The sequence below is a fragment of the Chiloscyllium plagiosum genome, chromosome 40 (genome assembly GCF_004010195.1).
Source record: "Chiloscyllium plagiosum isolate BGI_BamShark_2017 chromosome 40, ASM401019v2, whole genome shotgun sequence".
Taxonomy (NCBI): Eukaryota; Metazoa; Chordata; class Chondrichthyes; order Orectolobiformes; family Hemiscylliidae; genus Chiloscyllium; species Chiloscyllium plagiosum.
The window spans coordinates 1,154,251-1,170,533 of NC_057749.1; positions in this window are offsets into that span (position 1 = coordinate 1,154,251).

Genomic DNA, 16,283 nt, shown 5'->3' on the forward strand with positions numbered 1-16,283 from the left:
ACATCTGCAGTGATGTGGGAAGAAAGAGAGAAGATGTGGGATTAATTGAATAAATCTTTCAAAGAGTTTGTACAGGCTTGATGGACTGGAAGGCCCCATCCTGTGCTAATCAATGAATAAAATTTAGACATAGCTTTAGAGGGGACGCTACCCAAACTGTGAGACTATTTGCAAACCACTGATAGATGACTCAGTCTAAGATACAGTAATGGGTGATATTTTCACTCCCGCCTCGATATTGCTGTTATACATAAAGAAACCGTAGGCTCATCACTTTTATCATCTGAATTTCGATGAATAATCACACGGGTGATGCAGAATTCTCTTGTATAAGGAGTGAATTATGTTTATGTGTGAGCGTAGAATTACCTACGGTATCTCACTCTCACCCATGCACATTCTAGAGTCTTTCCCCAAACGTAATGGCCCATGATTAACAGCTAGCATGGAATCTATAACTTCACTCAAGCCACAAACCTACGACAACTGCAAAAACATGACAAGACCGATCATTTATGGACAGCTCTGTGGTAAACAGGAAACGTGTGCAGTTCAAGAGGTTTACAGTCATTTGATGGAGTGCAGATTACAGATGTTTTTCAGCAGCTTTTATTTCCTGTCTTCAGCAAACTCCGCTGCAGAACTCTGCTGATCCAGCAACACTCCGACCACATAAAACACAAGAGCCATTTGGTTCATTGAGCCTGCTCCTTATTGAATATGATCCTCTAACTCAACCTCATTTTCTCACCTGATCCCCTTATCCCTTCATTCTCTAAAAGCACAGAAGTCTATCAATCTCAGCTCAATGACTGAGTTTCTACAGTCCTGTAACAGAAAGCACTCCAAAGACTTGTCACCCTCTGTGTGTAGATATTCCTCCTCGATTCAGTCTGTAAAGCCTCCCTTTATCCTGAAACTGTGACCCCCAGTCCTAGCCTCTCAAACCCTGGGACATGATTTCTCAGTGTCTCAATCAAACCCTCAAAGAATTTTAGATGTTTCAATGAGATTACATCTTCTTATACTGAACTCCAGAAAATGTCAGTCCATTTGACTCAAGATAGTAAGAACTGCAGATGCTGGAAATCAGAGTTGATAAAGTGTGGAACTGGAAAGGCACAGCAGGTCAGGCAACATCGGAGGAGCAGGAGATGTTGATGTTCCTTGGTTAGCCCTCTTATCAAATTTGAACTGAGAGTCCTGTTTAGGTTTTCAATTATATTTATGTGCTGTCTGATTTCAAAACAGATTTGCAGTCATAAACAACAGGCTCCCACCTGCAGCTCCCCAGTCTGCAGGTGGTCTCAGGCCCAAGTGAAAATGTCCAAATGACATTTTCAAATATAGTCCCTACTGTAATGCAGGAAACACAGCAGCCAATTTACATATAGCAACCTCCCAAGTCATATCGGACTCAAATTGTTAACGGTTTTTTTCCCTCTGTAGATGCTACCTGATCTGCTGAGTTTCTCCAGCATTCTATGCATTTGTTTCAAATTTGCAGCAACTGCAGTATTTTGCCTTTATTGAAGCAAATGGACAGAGGCCAAATAACGTAATCTTAATGATGCTGAAGGATAAATATAACTTCTCATCACTCAGAATATCTCCCCCTGTTTTTCGAATAATAGCTACAGAACCTTTTAAATCTACTTGAAAAGGCAAGTGTGACCTTCATATTAAGTCTCATCTGAAACACGATACCTCTGACAGTGTAGCACCCCTTCAGTACTGTACCAAGAGTGTCAGCATGGAACTTGTGCTCAGGACTTTGACATGGGTATGGACCCCACAGTCTTCTGACTCGTTCTACGGATTAGAACATAAAAACTGCAGCACACAGCTCATCTCACTCACTTTATTGTTTCATGGAATTTGGGTGTCATTAACAGGTCCATCCCTAACTGAGACTTGATAAGATGCTGGTGGAACAGTTATTTGAACTGCTGCAGCTTTGGGGCGGCATGGTGGCTCAGTGGTTAGCCTTGCTGCCTCACAGCACCAGGGTCCCAGGTTCAATTCCAGCCTTGGGCGACTGTCTGTGTGGAGTTTGCACATTCTCCCCGTGTCTGCGTGGGTTTCCTCTGGGTGCTCTGGTTTCCTCCCACAGTCCAAAGATGTGCAGGTTAGGTCAATTGGCCATGTTAAGTCGCCCATAGGTGCATTAGTCAGAAGGAAATGGATCTGGGTGGGTTAATCTTCGGACTGGTCGGGTCGGTGTGGACTGGTTGGGCCAAAGGGCCTGTTTCCACGCTGTAAGGAAACTAATCTAAAAACTAATCTAGTCCCTTGGAGAAGGAGAGTGTTGAGATCATTGGCTGGTCAGGACAGGGTGTACGATTATCAGTGAGTGAGTTTATCAGGGTCAGATCAGGGGTAAGATTATCAGAGAGTGGGTTCATCAGGGGTCAAGTTATCGGGGTGAGATTATGGGGGAGTCAGGACAGGGGATGAGATTATCGGGAGTGTCATGTGTTGGGAGGTGCAGATCACCAGTACTGACTCATTCCTGAAAGATCTGCCAAACCCACAACCCAATTAGGCAGCAGTAGGGTGACTGGGTGGATTCTTTTTCTTGATTCAAGGTCTTGTGGTGGGGGAAAATGAGGACTGCAGATGCTGGAGGTCAGAGTTGAGAGTGTGGTGCTGGAAAAGCACAGCAGGTCAGGCAGTATCCGAGGAGCAGGAGCATCGACGTTGTGGGCATAAGCTCTTCATCAGGAATGAGGCTTGTGGGCCAGGGGGCTGAGAAATACATGGGAGGGGGATGGGACTGAGGGGAAGGTAGCTGAAAATGGGTAGATGAAGTTGAGGGAGAATGTGATAGGTTAGAGAGCAGGGTGGAGCGGACAGATGGGAAAGATGATGGACAAGTCAGGAGGGCAGTGCCGAGTTGGAGGCTTGAGACTGGGGAGGGGGGCTGGTTGGAGGTCCTATCTATTGAGAACTGCTAGCTAATCAGGCAAGATTTCTCTCCAGTTTATTTTAAAAAGATAAAGAATACTTGAATGAAAAATAAAAACCAAAGGTTACTAATGGTAAGGTCCTGGGGAGTGTTGCTGAACAAAGAGACCTTGGAGTGCAGGTTCATAGCTCCTTGAAAGTAAAGTCGCAGGTAGGTAAGGTAGTGAAGAAGGCGTTTGGTATGCTTTCCTTTATTGGTCAGAGTATTGAGTACAGGAGTTGGGAGGTCATGTTGTGGCTGTACAGGACATTGGTTAGGCCACTGTTGGAATATTGGGTGCAATTCTGGTCTCCTTCCTATTGGAAGGATGTTGTGAAACTTGGAAGGCTTCAGAAAAGATTCACAAGAATGTTGCCAAGGTTGGAGGATTTGAGCTATAGGGAGAGGCTGAACAGGCTGGGGCTGTTTTCCCTGGAGCATCAGAGACTGAGGGGTGACCTAATAGAGGTTTATAAAATCATGGAAGGCATGGATAGGGTAAATAGACAAATTCTTTTCCCTGGGGTGGAGTAGTCCAGAACTAGAAGGCATAAGTTTAGAGTGAGAGGAGAAAGATATAAAAGGTACCTAAGGGGCAACTTTTTCACACAGAGAGTGGTGTGTGTACGGAATGAGCTGCCAGAGGAGGTGGTACAATTGCAACATTTAAAAGGCATCAGCATGGGTATAGGAATAGGAAGGGTTTGGAGGGATATGAGCCAAGTGTGGGCAAATGGGACCAGATTAGGTTGGGATATCTGGTCGGCATGGATGAGTTGGACTGAAGGGTCTGTTTCTGTTCTGTACATCTCTATGATTCTATTCTGACAACTGACAGAAGCTGATAGAGAGAATATTTCCTCTTGTTGGATGGTCCAGAAATGCGGGTCACTGTTTCAAATTTGAGGCAGAGGGTCATGAGCTTAAAAATGTGTTGCTGGAAAAGCGCAGCAGGTCAGGCAGCATCAAAGGAACAGAAAATCGATGTTTCGGGCATAAGCCCTTCTTCAGGAAAGGTCAAGAGGGTCATGAGTCTTTGGAACTCTCATCCTGAAAAGGTGGCAGAAACAGAGTCCTTGAATCTTTTTACGGCAGAGGTAGTTAGATTCCAGCTAAACATGGGGAGTGAAAGGTTATCTGGAGTGGGTGGCAATGTGAAATAATCAGATTATCCAAGATCTTATTGATTGGGGAACAGGTTTGAGAGACCAAGTCCTAATTGGTATGTTTGTATGTTGATAAGTTGCATGGTATCAGCTTCCATGAATGCCAATTATCTACAGGCCCAAGTAATCCCAGAAGGGGCTGGAGAAAGCCCCACAATCATTCAAGGCTGTATTTGATGTTGAGGAAGGTAGGCTATCTGTGGGCCTTCCCACCCAGAGCTAAATTCTAGTGGAGGCTAGGGTGGGGGGACGGGGGAATGAGGTTAACTCCTAACCGAATTAAATGGACCTCCCCCTTCCTCCTCCTCCCCCCATCCGTGGGAGCAGTAGTTTCGATTTTAGTAAGAGGGTCAAATATAACAGAAAAACATGATGCAACAGAGAGGTTGATGTGTAAGTCAACGTGTGGGTCCTCTGTTGGCCCTTGAACACATTGAGCAATCACCTTTCCCAATAAGAATATTAACTCCCTCTCCCCCAGTTATTAATAATATTAGTGAGATGACTGTTCCATTGACAGAGAGTGGAAGGCCCCAACCCAGCTAGTTAACATCTCAACACCCACATCTTAAAGTAAAAACCCAATTTAAAAAAAAACGAAAACTCACTCAGAGTGTTCGTGTTACTCAGCTGTTCCTTTGCATTAATTTTTATTTTTCAGGAAATATTCAAAATTTAATGAGAACTAATTTCCATGTCACAGTCAGCATTACAGATGTTGTGTTCTGGTTTTAAATATGAGTAGTCTGGCTGTGACCTTCAGCTAAACACATCAATTTTTACCCATATCATGTGACCATTACACAGCTCTATTCTGCATTTCTTTTATAAATGCTTTTTCTTCACACTCTCAGCAACTCATCTAGTGTTTTCCACTGATGTTCTCTTGGAGAATGGCCAATCCTCTAATGTAGGAGACGCAGCTGTTAATTTCTAAGACCATGTACAAGATACACTGCAGCAACTTACCAAAACACCTTTGACAGTATCTTCCAAAGCTGCATCCATTTCCATCTAGAAGGCAGCAGATAGATGGGGTCACCACCATTATTCAAGCCACTTGTCGCCCTCCAAATATAACATCTGATCCTGAAAGTGGGTAAATCCAATCCTGAAAGTGTTCAAATTGGCCAGGAATAAGGGTGACATGGTAGCTCAGCAGTTAGCACTGCTGTCTCACATGCAGGGACCTGGGTTCAATTCCAGTTTTGGGTGACTGTATGGAATCTGCACATTCTCCCCGTGTCTGCGTGGGTTTCCTCTGAGTGCTCCAGTTTCCTCCCACAGTTCAAAGATGTGCAGGTTCGGTGGATTGGCCATGAGAGATACAGGGATAGGGCAGGGGGATGGGTCTGGGTAGGATGCTGTTCAGAGGGTCAGTGCGGACTCAATGAGCTGAATGGCCTCTTTCTGCACTTGTAGGAGTTTTATGATTGAAGAATAGTTGCTCACAAAAGCGACTAATCAGAGAGAAGCTGACCCCGTAAACAGAAGGGGATGCCTTTCAAGGTCAGTGCTCTTCAGTAGCTGCTGTAAACAGAGTCACGAGGCAACCTATCAGCAACAAAAAGATTGGCTGATAGACAGGAAACCAATAATGATAGTCAGTGGATATTTTTCAGGCTGGAGGAAGATTTGTAGTATAATTCCCCAGAGATCAGTATTGTTTTTCCTCATATACGTTAATGATCTGGATCTTAGTGTGACAATTGCAAAATTTGCAGATGACACTAAACCTGAAAGAATTGTAAACTGGGAGGAAGATTGTGTGGAACCTCAGAAGGGCATTGATAAATTGGTAGAGTGGGCAAGAGGTGGCTGATGTGGTTCAAAGCAGAGAAGTTGAGGTGTTGCACTTTGGTTGGAAGAACATTGACAGGCACGATAAAATAAGTGTCACAATTCAAAAGGGGATGCAGGAGCAGTGGGACCTGGACATATATAGATATAAAGTTACGACACAGGGTAAACCCCCTCTGCTAATTTAAACCAGCAACACAGAAAAGATTTATCCCATGCAGTAATCTGTGAAAATTCGAGCGGCCAAGAACTATTTAAAGGAAAAAGTTGCAACTTTATTTCTTAAAGTATAACAGAGAGAAATTAACTAACAACTATTTACATTCCTTATAACCTAAGTCCTTCACTCTATTAAATATACAGTACACTTCTATACCTTCATAACACCTCTCCCCTTCAGTAAAAGAATGAACCATCATAATGAAAAGATGGCTTTTTTTTGTTCTATTCTTTAAACACATTACCCTAACATACCGATAACTTTAATCTAAATTTATCTTAACCTCTTCACATATACCTATATATATTAAAAAACATTAAATAAATGTAATTGTCAATGAAACTTGATCAGTTAAATCCGTGATAACGCATATGCGATTAGATTCTTACGACCTGCAACATATACAATTTTTAAATTAGATGTCTGTAACATAAGACTCCAACAAAATAGTCTCATATTGTCTTTAAAGCATTCTAAGAATGTAAGCAGATTGTGACACATTGTTCTAGACATGCACGTTAAAATGTTGTAAGGCCAGTACCAATCTTAATAGTTCTTTTTCAGTCATGGAGTATTTCCCCTGGTGAATGTTGATCCCCTTTGAAAAGTAACCAACTGGCAGTTCAAACCCATCCTCATTTTCCTGGAGGAGTACAGCTCCAAATCCAATGTCACTAGCATCGATGGTGACTTTAAAAGGTTTTGAATAGTTTGGTGTAGCTAAAACTGATGTGGTACTTAATATTGACTTCAAATAGTCGAATGCCTCCTGGTATTGTTCTGTCCACTAAAACTTTGTGTTCTTCTTCAGCAATCCAGTTAACAGTGCCGCTACACTGAAGTTTGGAACAAACTTCCGATAGAATCCAGGCAAAAGTGAGGAGTGCAGATGCTGGAAACCAGAGTCAAGATTAGAGTGATGCTGGAAAAGCACAGCAGGTCAGGCAGCATCCGAGGAGCAGGAACATCGACGTTTCGGGCAAAAGCCCTTCATCAGGAATGGAGGCAGAGAGAATCCGCTCAGTCCTAAGAATCGAAGCACCTCTTCCTTCGAGGTTGGTCATGGAAATTCCTCAATTGCCTTCATCTTTGCATTCCGTGGGGTCAACCTTCCATAACCAATATTATGTCCCAAGAATGTCACTTCTGCTTTCGCAAATTCCGTTTTATTTAAGTTTATCACCAGTTTTGCTTCTCATAGTCATTCAAAGAGCTCTGCCAACTGTACCATGTGATTTTTCCAGGACTCACTAAAGGGCGGCACGGTGGCACAGTGGTTAGCACTGCTGCCTCACAGCACCAGAGACCCGTGTTCAATTCTCGACTCAGGCGACTGACTGTGTGGAGTTTGCACGTTCTCCCCGTGTCTGCGTGGGTTTCCTCCGGGTGCTCCGGTTTCCTCCCACAGTCCAAAGATGTGCGGGTCAGGTGAATTGGCCATGCTAAATTGCCCGTAGTGTTAGGTTAAAGGGATAAATGTAGGGGTATGGGTGGGTTGCGCTTCGGCGGGTCGGTGTGGACTTGTTGGGCCGAAGGGCCTGTTTCCACACTGTAAGTAATCTAATCTAATCTAATCTAATCTAATCTAATCTAATCACTACATCGTCCAAATAGACTGCACAGTTTGTTAACCCAGCCACAACTCTGTTCATGAGTCTTTGGAATGTGACAGGTGTGTTCTTCATTCCAAAGGGCATCACTTTAAACTGATATAGCCCATTTGGGGTTACAAATGCAGAAATTTCTTTCGCCGTCTCTGATAAAGATATCTGCCAGTAATCACAGAGTAAGACCAACTTGGTGTGTCCGAGTTTCTTGATACAGTCCTCCAATCCAGGAATTGGATATGAGTCCGATTTTGTAACATTGTTGACCTTCCGATAATCCACACAGAATTGTTGAATCTCATCTGGTTTGGGAACTAAGACGATCGGCAAACTCCACTCGCTGTGGCTTGGTTCAATGATGTCCTCGTCGAGCATGACCTCCACCTCCATTTGGATCTGTCTGTCTTTGAAAGGATTAAGCCGATAGGGGTGTTGTTATATCGGAGCAGTATTCCCTATGTCTACTTCATGTACAATAGCATTTGTCCTCCCCATCTGATTCTTACAAATGTCCTTGTACTGCAGTAACAAATCTTTCAACATTGTTCTATGCTCCTGAGACAGATATCTTACTAACATATCCAACTCCTCAAGGACGTTTCCATTTTATAATCTATTTTGAGGCACATCGAAATCCACAACATCTGAATTTGATTCCTCACTCTGCGGGGCAGTCGCTAACACCTGTTTCTCCAGTTCTTTCTCTCTCATGTAATACAGTGAAAACATGTGAAAACATGACATACCTGATACCTTTTTTTTCCTATTTTGCATCTTTACTAGATAGTTCACCTGACTCAACTTTTTCTCAATTTGATAGGGACCACTAAACTTGGCTTTGAAGGGATTTCCTATCACTGGTAACAGTACTAACATATTACCCCTCGGGGAAATATCTCAGAGCTTTTATCTGTCACCCACTTCATTCTATACTGTGCCCTCTTTGGTGCTGTTTAGCTAACTCACCTACTAAATTTAGTCTCTCCCTTACCTCTGATATGTAATCTAAGTGTGAGATCTCCAACATTGGTCCTGTCAAATTTTCTTTAGATAATTTCAAACTTCATGACCGTATATTAACTCCAAGTGAGTGAACTGAGTAGATTCATTTGGGGCATCTCTCATGGCAAACAATACAAATGGCATGCCTTTATCCCAAATCATTTAGGTAATCCTGACAGTATGCTCTTAACATGGTCTTCAAGGTCTGATGCCACATTTCTAGAGCTCTCTGGGATTCAGGATGATACGCACTAGATTTGAAGTGCTATATACCTAAGCTATCCATAACATCCTTATACAGCCTAGCAGTAAAGTTTGACCCTTGGTCCGACTGAATCTCTCTGGGTATCCTATACCGCGTGAAGAAAGGTATATAGCACTCCTCTACCACCCTTTTTTTGCTTTGATACTCCGTAATGGAATTACCTCCAGAAATCTGGTAGACACATCCATTACGGTTAACAAGTACTAGCTCCCACTTTTAGTTCTCAGGAGGGGACCTACACATTCAATTATAACCCATGTAGATATCTGGTCGGTATGGACGGGTTGGACCGAAGGGTCTGTTTCCATGCTGTACATCTCTATGACTCTATAAAAGATTCTTCAAATGCAGGAATTGGCAACAAAGCTGCTGGTTTTATTACCACCTGTGGCTTACCTACCATTTGGCAAAAGTTAACCACATCCATGTACATTCCAGGCCAACAGAATTTTTTTTACCTTAGCCTGAGTCTTTCGTACCCCTAGGTGACCTCCTATAGGTAGTTCATGTGCCACCTATAACACCACCGGCAACACAACCTGGTGCACTTCAGCCCATTTCTTCTCCGCCCTAACCTGCCATGGTCTCCATTTCCGTCTTAGGATTCCATCTTTCAGATAATAACCCTCCAGAATATTCTCTGCCTCCTTTTTGGAGTACGCACCCACATATATATCTTTTATTATCTTGTCTTGCTGTTGCAAGTCTCTTAGCATTTCAGCACTAAACACCCCTGTCTGACCCTCTGCCTTTTCAGGTTTTCCCTGCACCATTACATCAAACAGGATGTCCGCTAACTTTGTGCTGTGACTTATGATAGTGGGATCTGGTTACCACAGTCTGGGGAAAATACCAGAATGTTTCTGTTTTAACCCTTTAGTTTCTTGGTCTTCCTTGGGCTTCTCCACAACAAGGGGTGTCACTCCCACCTTGGATCCAGCCAAATCATTCCCATGAACAAACTAAATTCCTGGAACTGATACTCTGTCAATCACTCCCACTGTTACTTTCCCAGTCTTGAGTTGGCACTCCAACCTGATCTTACATAAAGGAATGCTAAATTTCTATCCATCTATCCCACAAATTACCACACTCTTGGGTAACGTCAGAAAGACTGCATATTCACTCATCCCTAACTATCAGTGACTGATTAGATCCTGTATTTCTCAAAATTATAACTTCTTGTCCTTCTCCCCTGTTCTTTCTGAGTAAACTTTACCCACAGAGGCGAATTCTTTGTAGAGATCAGGTACTAACTCCATACCCAGCCTCTGCCTAGGCTGTGCACTCTCCTGCAGGTCCTTGGCTCTTATTGGGGTCTCCTTTGCTACTTTCACTAATGTCACTGGCTTAGCTTCTTTTACTATATCTTTTCCCACAGTGCCTTTCATTAATGACCAGATTTGTGACTTTACATGTCCCACCTTCTGGCCATGAAAACACCTTTTCCCAGTGCCCTTCTGAAACCACCAGCCCTGTAATTGTCTGTGTCCCACTCCATTACCATGAACACACCTGAGGCCTTTCACCTCCTGTCCACCCTCTTCGGCTTCTTTAACCTGTGGTAATATCTTACCAGTGCGCTCTACTCTTGGTTTAGTAGTGTAAGATCTCCCCTCCTCCCAACTTCTTTCCCATATAAGATGAAATTCTGGCTAGAAGCTTGTCTTATGCACCAACATGTACTTTTCTTTTAGTTCTGCTGCCCTTATTACTTCCTGAACTTTCTGTTCCTCCACGTGAATTCTTATCATCCCTGAAAGTGAGTTTTTAAACTCCTCCAGCAGAATTATCTCTCTTAGAGCCTCATACGTCTTATCAATTTTTAAGGCTCACACCCATCTATCAAAATGACTATGTTTAATACTTTCAAACTCAACGTGAGTCTGACCTGGTTCCTTCTTTACATTTCTGAACCGTTGTCTATATGCTTCTGGTACCAATTCATAAGCAGTTAAAATAGCCTGTTTAACCTCTTCATAATCTCTTGACCCTTCATCTGACAGTGTGGCAAATACTTCACTAGCTCTGCGTACCAGTTTAGTCTGAACTAGCATTACCCATAAATCCTCGGACCACTCTATCTGCCTGGCCAATTTTTCAAATGAAATAAAGAAGGCTTCAATGTCTTTTTTATCAAAATGTGGCAATGTTTTAATATCACTACCTAGTCTTTTATTCTCCATCCTGTTGGCTGACTAACTCGTAACTTCTCAAGTTCAAATTCTCTCTCTTTTTGCTCAGCTAAGACCCTTCTCTGTCTCTCTCTCTCACTCTCTCTCTCTTTTTCCTCTCACTCTCTTCTCTCTTTCTCTCTCCCTTTCTCTTTCCTCTTTCTCTTTATTTATCTTCTAACTCCATTTTCCTCAATTGTAATTTAAGTTTTTCTACCTCTACTGCAATTGTCTGTTTCTCTGACACACCTAAGTGTTTCAGTTATAATTTCAGCTTCACTTTTGCCTTTGGTTAAACCCTAATCTAATTTATTTGCTAATTCTAAACATATGGTCTTTTTCTTTCCTTCTAAACTTTCTTGGCAAATTTGAGAATCATCTTCGAATCCCAGAACCTCTTTAGCAATTTTAAGAGCCATTTCTCTCACTTTTAATCAACCATAAGTCACTGAAATTAAAGAAATTGTCTCACCTACTTTTTATTTAAAGATCTAGGACACTAACCTGCAGGTGTTTAAATCTGCTGGGACTTTTCATACCCCCAAATCTATTCAAATCTGTCTAAACCAGTTCAAGTCACAAGTCCAAGACCAACCTATTCAAATCACGGACAAAAGCCCCAAAACCATTCAAATTCTAACGACGAGCCCTCAAATCTGTTACGACATGGGTTAAACTCCCTCTGTTAATTTAAACCAGCAACACAGAAAAGATTTATCCCATGCAGTAATCTGTGAAAATTTGTGAGGTCAAGAACTGTTTAAAGTAAAAAGTAACAACTTTGTTTCTTAAAGTATAACAGAGAATAATTCACTAACAGCTATTTACAGTCCTCTAACCTATCATTTTATTTTCCCTTCTATAATACTAGTCTGATAAAACCCCCGATTAAGATTTACCAAAATTCAAATTTCAAAATCCGGGCAGCTGTTGAATCTTCCCTTTGTATCTTGCTCTGTAGAATTCCTTCTTCTTAGGATTTATCTTTCACTGGTTGTGGATAAGTAAATGTACCTTTAAGAGAGCTAATTTTCTGTTGGTGACTTAGCAGTTCTGTCTCAGCTGTTCAGGTTTTCCCTGTCTTATACCCCCCAAAGGATCAGATTGTGTCATTGGCTTTTAATATCGTCAATATACTAAATTCAAACTTGAATGGAGTTTGGTTTTTGTGGGGGGGGGGGAGGGGGGGGTATAATTTAACCTGATTGGCTGCATTCAAAATTTGTTTTTGTATCCAGGCAACCAGCTACTCTAGCTGCTCGACTACATATTACTTGTAACTTCTCAGCACTCTGTGTACCTTTCTAAGTCCTTCGCTCTCGTAAAGGTACACTATGCTTCTACACCTTCATAACAATATATACAGATCATTGAAATGTAGGGTTACAGGAAAAAGGTAGGGGGTTGGGTCTGAGTGGGATGCTGTTTGAAGAGTTGGTGTGGACTTGTTGGGCTGAATGGCCTGTTTCTGCACTGTAGGGATTATATGGATCATTGAAGGTGGCAGGACAGGTGAAGAGGGCAATTAGTAAAGCACACAGTGTTCTGGGCTTTATTAATAAGGACACAGAGTACAAGAGTAGAGAGATGATATTGAATAGAGGAGATAGGAGAAACTTCTCTAGCTTGCTAAAGGAACAACAACAAGAGGGTATCGATGTCATGTGATCTGCAAAAGCATTAAGGGTGGAGTGAGGTAAAGGTTTTCACACAGTGAATAGAGAGGGTATGGAATTCACTGACTGGAAAGTCACTGTTGGAGGCAGATTCAATACAGGTATTCAAGAGGATATTGAATGATTATTTGGGTAAAATAATGCACAATGTATGGAAAAAAGAACAGCAGACAAGCACGAGATAATAATACTGGTTAACAAGCCAGTACAAGCACAATAGACTGAATAGCTTCTTTTTGTACCGAAACAACTCCGATTCTGAGAGGTCAGGATAGTCAGTAGCTTTGAGGGGAGCTTGCAGGTGGCCATGTTCCTAAGTATTTGCTACCCTGTCCTTCTGGAAGGAAGTGGTGATGGATTTGGAAGTGCTATCTGAGGATCTTTGGTGATTTTTTGCAACACATCTTGTAGGTAGTACACACTGATACTACTGAGTATTAGTGGTGGAGGGAGTGGATGTTTGTGGATGTAGTACCAATCAAGTGGGCTGATTTGTCAAGGATGGTGTCAAGCTTCTTGAGTGTTATTGGAGCTGTACCCATTCAGGCAAATCGGGAGTATTGCAGCACACTCCTGACTTATGCCTTATAGATGGTGGACAGGATTTGGGGAGTCTGGAGGCCAGTTATTCACCACAATATTCCTAGCCTCTGACCTGAACCTGTAGCCACTGTGTTGATATGGCTGGTGCGTTCTGGTTTCTGATCAATGGTTGTTTCGCTTTTGACAGTGGGGGGTTCAGTGACAAACATACCATTGGCTATCAATGGGTGATTGTTAGATTCTGTCTTGTTGGAGATGGTTATTGGCTGGGCATTTGTGTGGCATGCATGTTAATTGCCACTTGTCAGGCTAAACCTGAATATTGCTGCAGTAGGAAATGGGCTGCTTCAGTATCTGAGAAGTCGCTGAACATTGTGCAATCATCGGTGAACCATTTGTGACCTTATGGTGGAGAGAAGGCAATTAATGAAGCAGCTGAAGATGGTTGGGCCTAGACCTGTAGAGATCCTGCAGAGATGACCTGGAGCTGAGATGACTGATCTCCAACAACCACAACTATCTTCCTATGTACGCGGTATGACTCCAACCAGCAGAGGGATTTCCCATTGAAAATCATTGATTCAACTTTTGTTAGGGCTCCTTGATGCCACATTGAATTAAATGCAGCAATGATGTCAAGAGGAAGGTGGTGGCCTAGTGGTACTGTTGCTAGACTATTAATTCAGAAGCTCAGTTAATGTTCTGGGGACCTGAATTGAAGCAGTATTACTGAACGAGCTGTTTGGGTCCGAAAGGATACAGCTGCTAGACTGGGTCTGTGGCAGGTGATGAGGGAACCAATAAAGGGGGAAAAACATTCTTAATTTTATCCTTACCAATCTGCCAGCTGCAAATACATCTGTCCATGATATATCGGTAAGCGTGACCACCGCACAGTCCTTGAGGAAACAAAGTCCCGCCTTCACATTGAGAATAATCTCCATCATGTTGTGTACCTCTGTTACCGTGTTAAATGGGACATACTTTGAACATATCTAGCAACCCAAGGTTGAGCGTCCATGAGGCACTGTGGGCCATCAACAGCAGCAGATTAGTACCTCAGAACAATCAGTAACCTCATGGCACGGCATATCCCCCACTCAATCATTACCATCAAGCCAGGATCAATGGAGAGTGCAGGAGGGCATGCCAGGACCAGCATCAGGTGTACCTGAAGATGAGCTGGTGAAGCCACCAACCAGGATTATTTATGTGCCAGACAGCATAAGCAGCAAGTGATGGACAGAGCTAAATGAGCCCACAACCAAAGGATCAGATCTAAGCTCTGCAATCCCGCTACATCCAGTCGTGAGTAGTGGTGGGCAATTAAACAACTCGCTGGAGGTGGTGGCTCCGCAAATATCCCCATCCTTAAAGATGAAGGAGCCCAGCACATCAGTGCAAAAGATAAGACTGAAGCATTCACAGCAATCTTCAGTCAGAAGTGCTGAGTGAATGATCCATGTCAGCCTCTTCCAGTGGTCCCCAGCATCACAGATACCAGTCTTCAGCCAATCCAGTTCATTCCACGTGATATCAAGAAACGGTTGGAGGCACTGAATACTGCAAAGACTATGGACCCGGATAACATTCTGACAATAGAACTGAAGACCTGTGTTCCAGAACTTGCCACTTCCCTTGCCAAACTCTTGCAGTATAATTACAACATTGGCATCTACCTGACAATGTGGAAAATTGCCCAGGTATGTCCTCTACATAAAAAACAGGAGAAGTACAACCCAGTTAATGCCGCTTCAGTAAAGTGGATGGTGTCATCAACAGTGCCATCAAACAGCACCTGCTCAGCAATAACCTGCTTAGTGACGTCCAGTTGGGTTCCACCAGGGTCACTCAGCTCCTGACCTCAACACAGCCATGGTTCAAACATGGACAAAAGAGCTGAACTCCAGAGGGGAGGTGAGAGCAGCAGTCCTTGACATCAAGGCTGCAGTCAACCAAGCGTGGCATCAAGGAGCCCAAGCAAATCAGCGGTCAAACTCTTCGCTTGTTGGAGTCATATGTGGCACATAGGAAGATAGTTGTGGTTGTTGAATGTCAGTCATCCCAGCACCAGGACATCTCTGCTGGAGCTCCTCAGAGTAGTATCCTTGGCCCAATCATCTTCAGCTGCTTCATCAATGATCTCGTTCAAAAGATCTGGACAATATCCAACCTTGGGCTGATAAGTGGCAAGTAACATTCACACCACACAAATGCCAGGCAATGACCATCACCAATAACAGGAAGAAATTGAGGACTGCAGATGCTAGAGATCAGAGTCGACAGTGTAGTGCTGGAAAAGCACAGCAGGTCAGGCAACATCCGAGCAGCAGGATAATTGACGTCAGAAATTCCTGATAAAGGGCTCATGCCTGAGACATCGATTCTCCTGCTCCTCAGATGCTGCCTGACCTGCTGTGCTTTTCCAGCACCATCACCAATAACAGACAATAAAACCAGCGCCACTTGATGTTCAATGGTGTTACCATCACTGAATCCTCCACTGTCAACATCCTGAGGGTTACCATTGGCCAGAAACTCAACTGGACTTACCACATAAACACAGTGACCACAAGAGCAGGTCAGCAGCTAGGAATACTGTGGTGAGTAATTCATGTCCAAACTCCCCAAAGCCTGCCCATCATCTATAAGGCACAAGTCAGGAATGTAATGGAATACTCCCCACTTGCCTGGATGAGTGGAGCCAAAACAACACTCATGAGGCTGGACACCATCCAGGACAAAGCAACCTGCTTGATTGGCACCACATCCACAAATATCCACTCCCTCCACCACTGATGGTCAATAGTAGCAGTGTGTACTATCTACAAGATGCTTTGCAGAAATTCAACAAAGATCTTCAGACAGAATCTTCCAAACCCA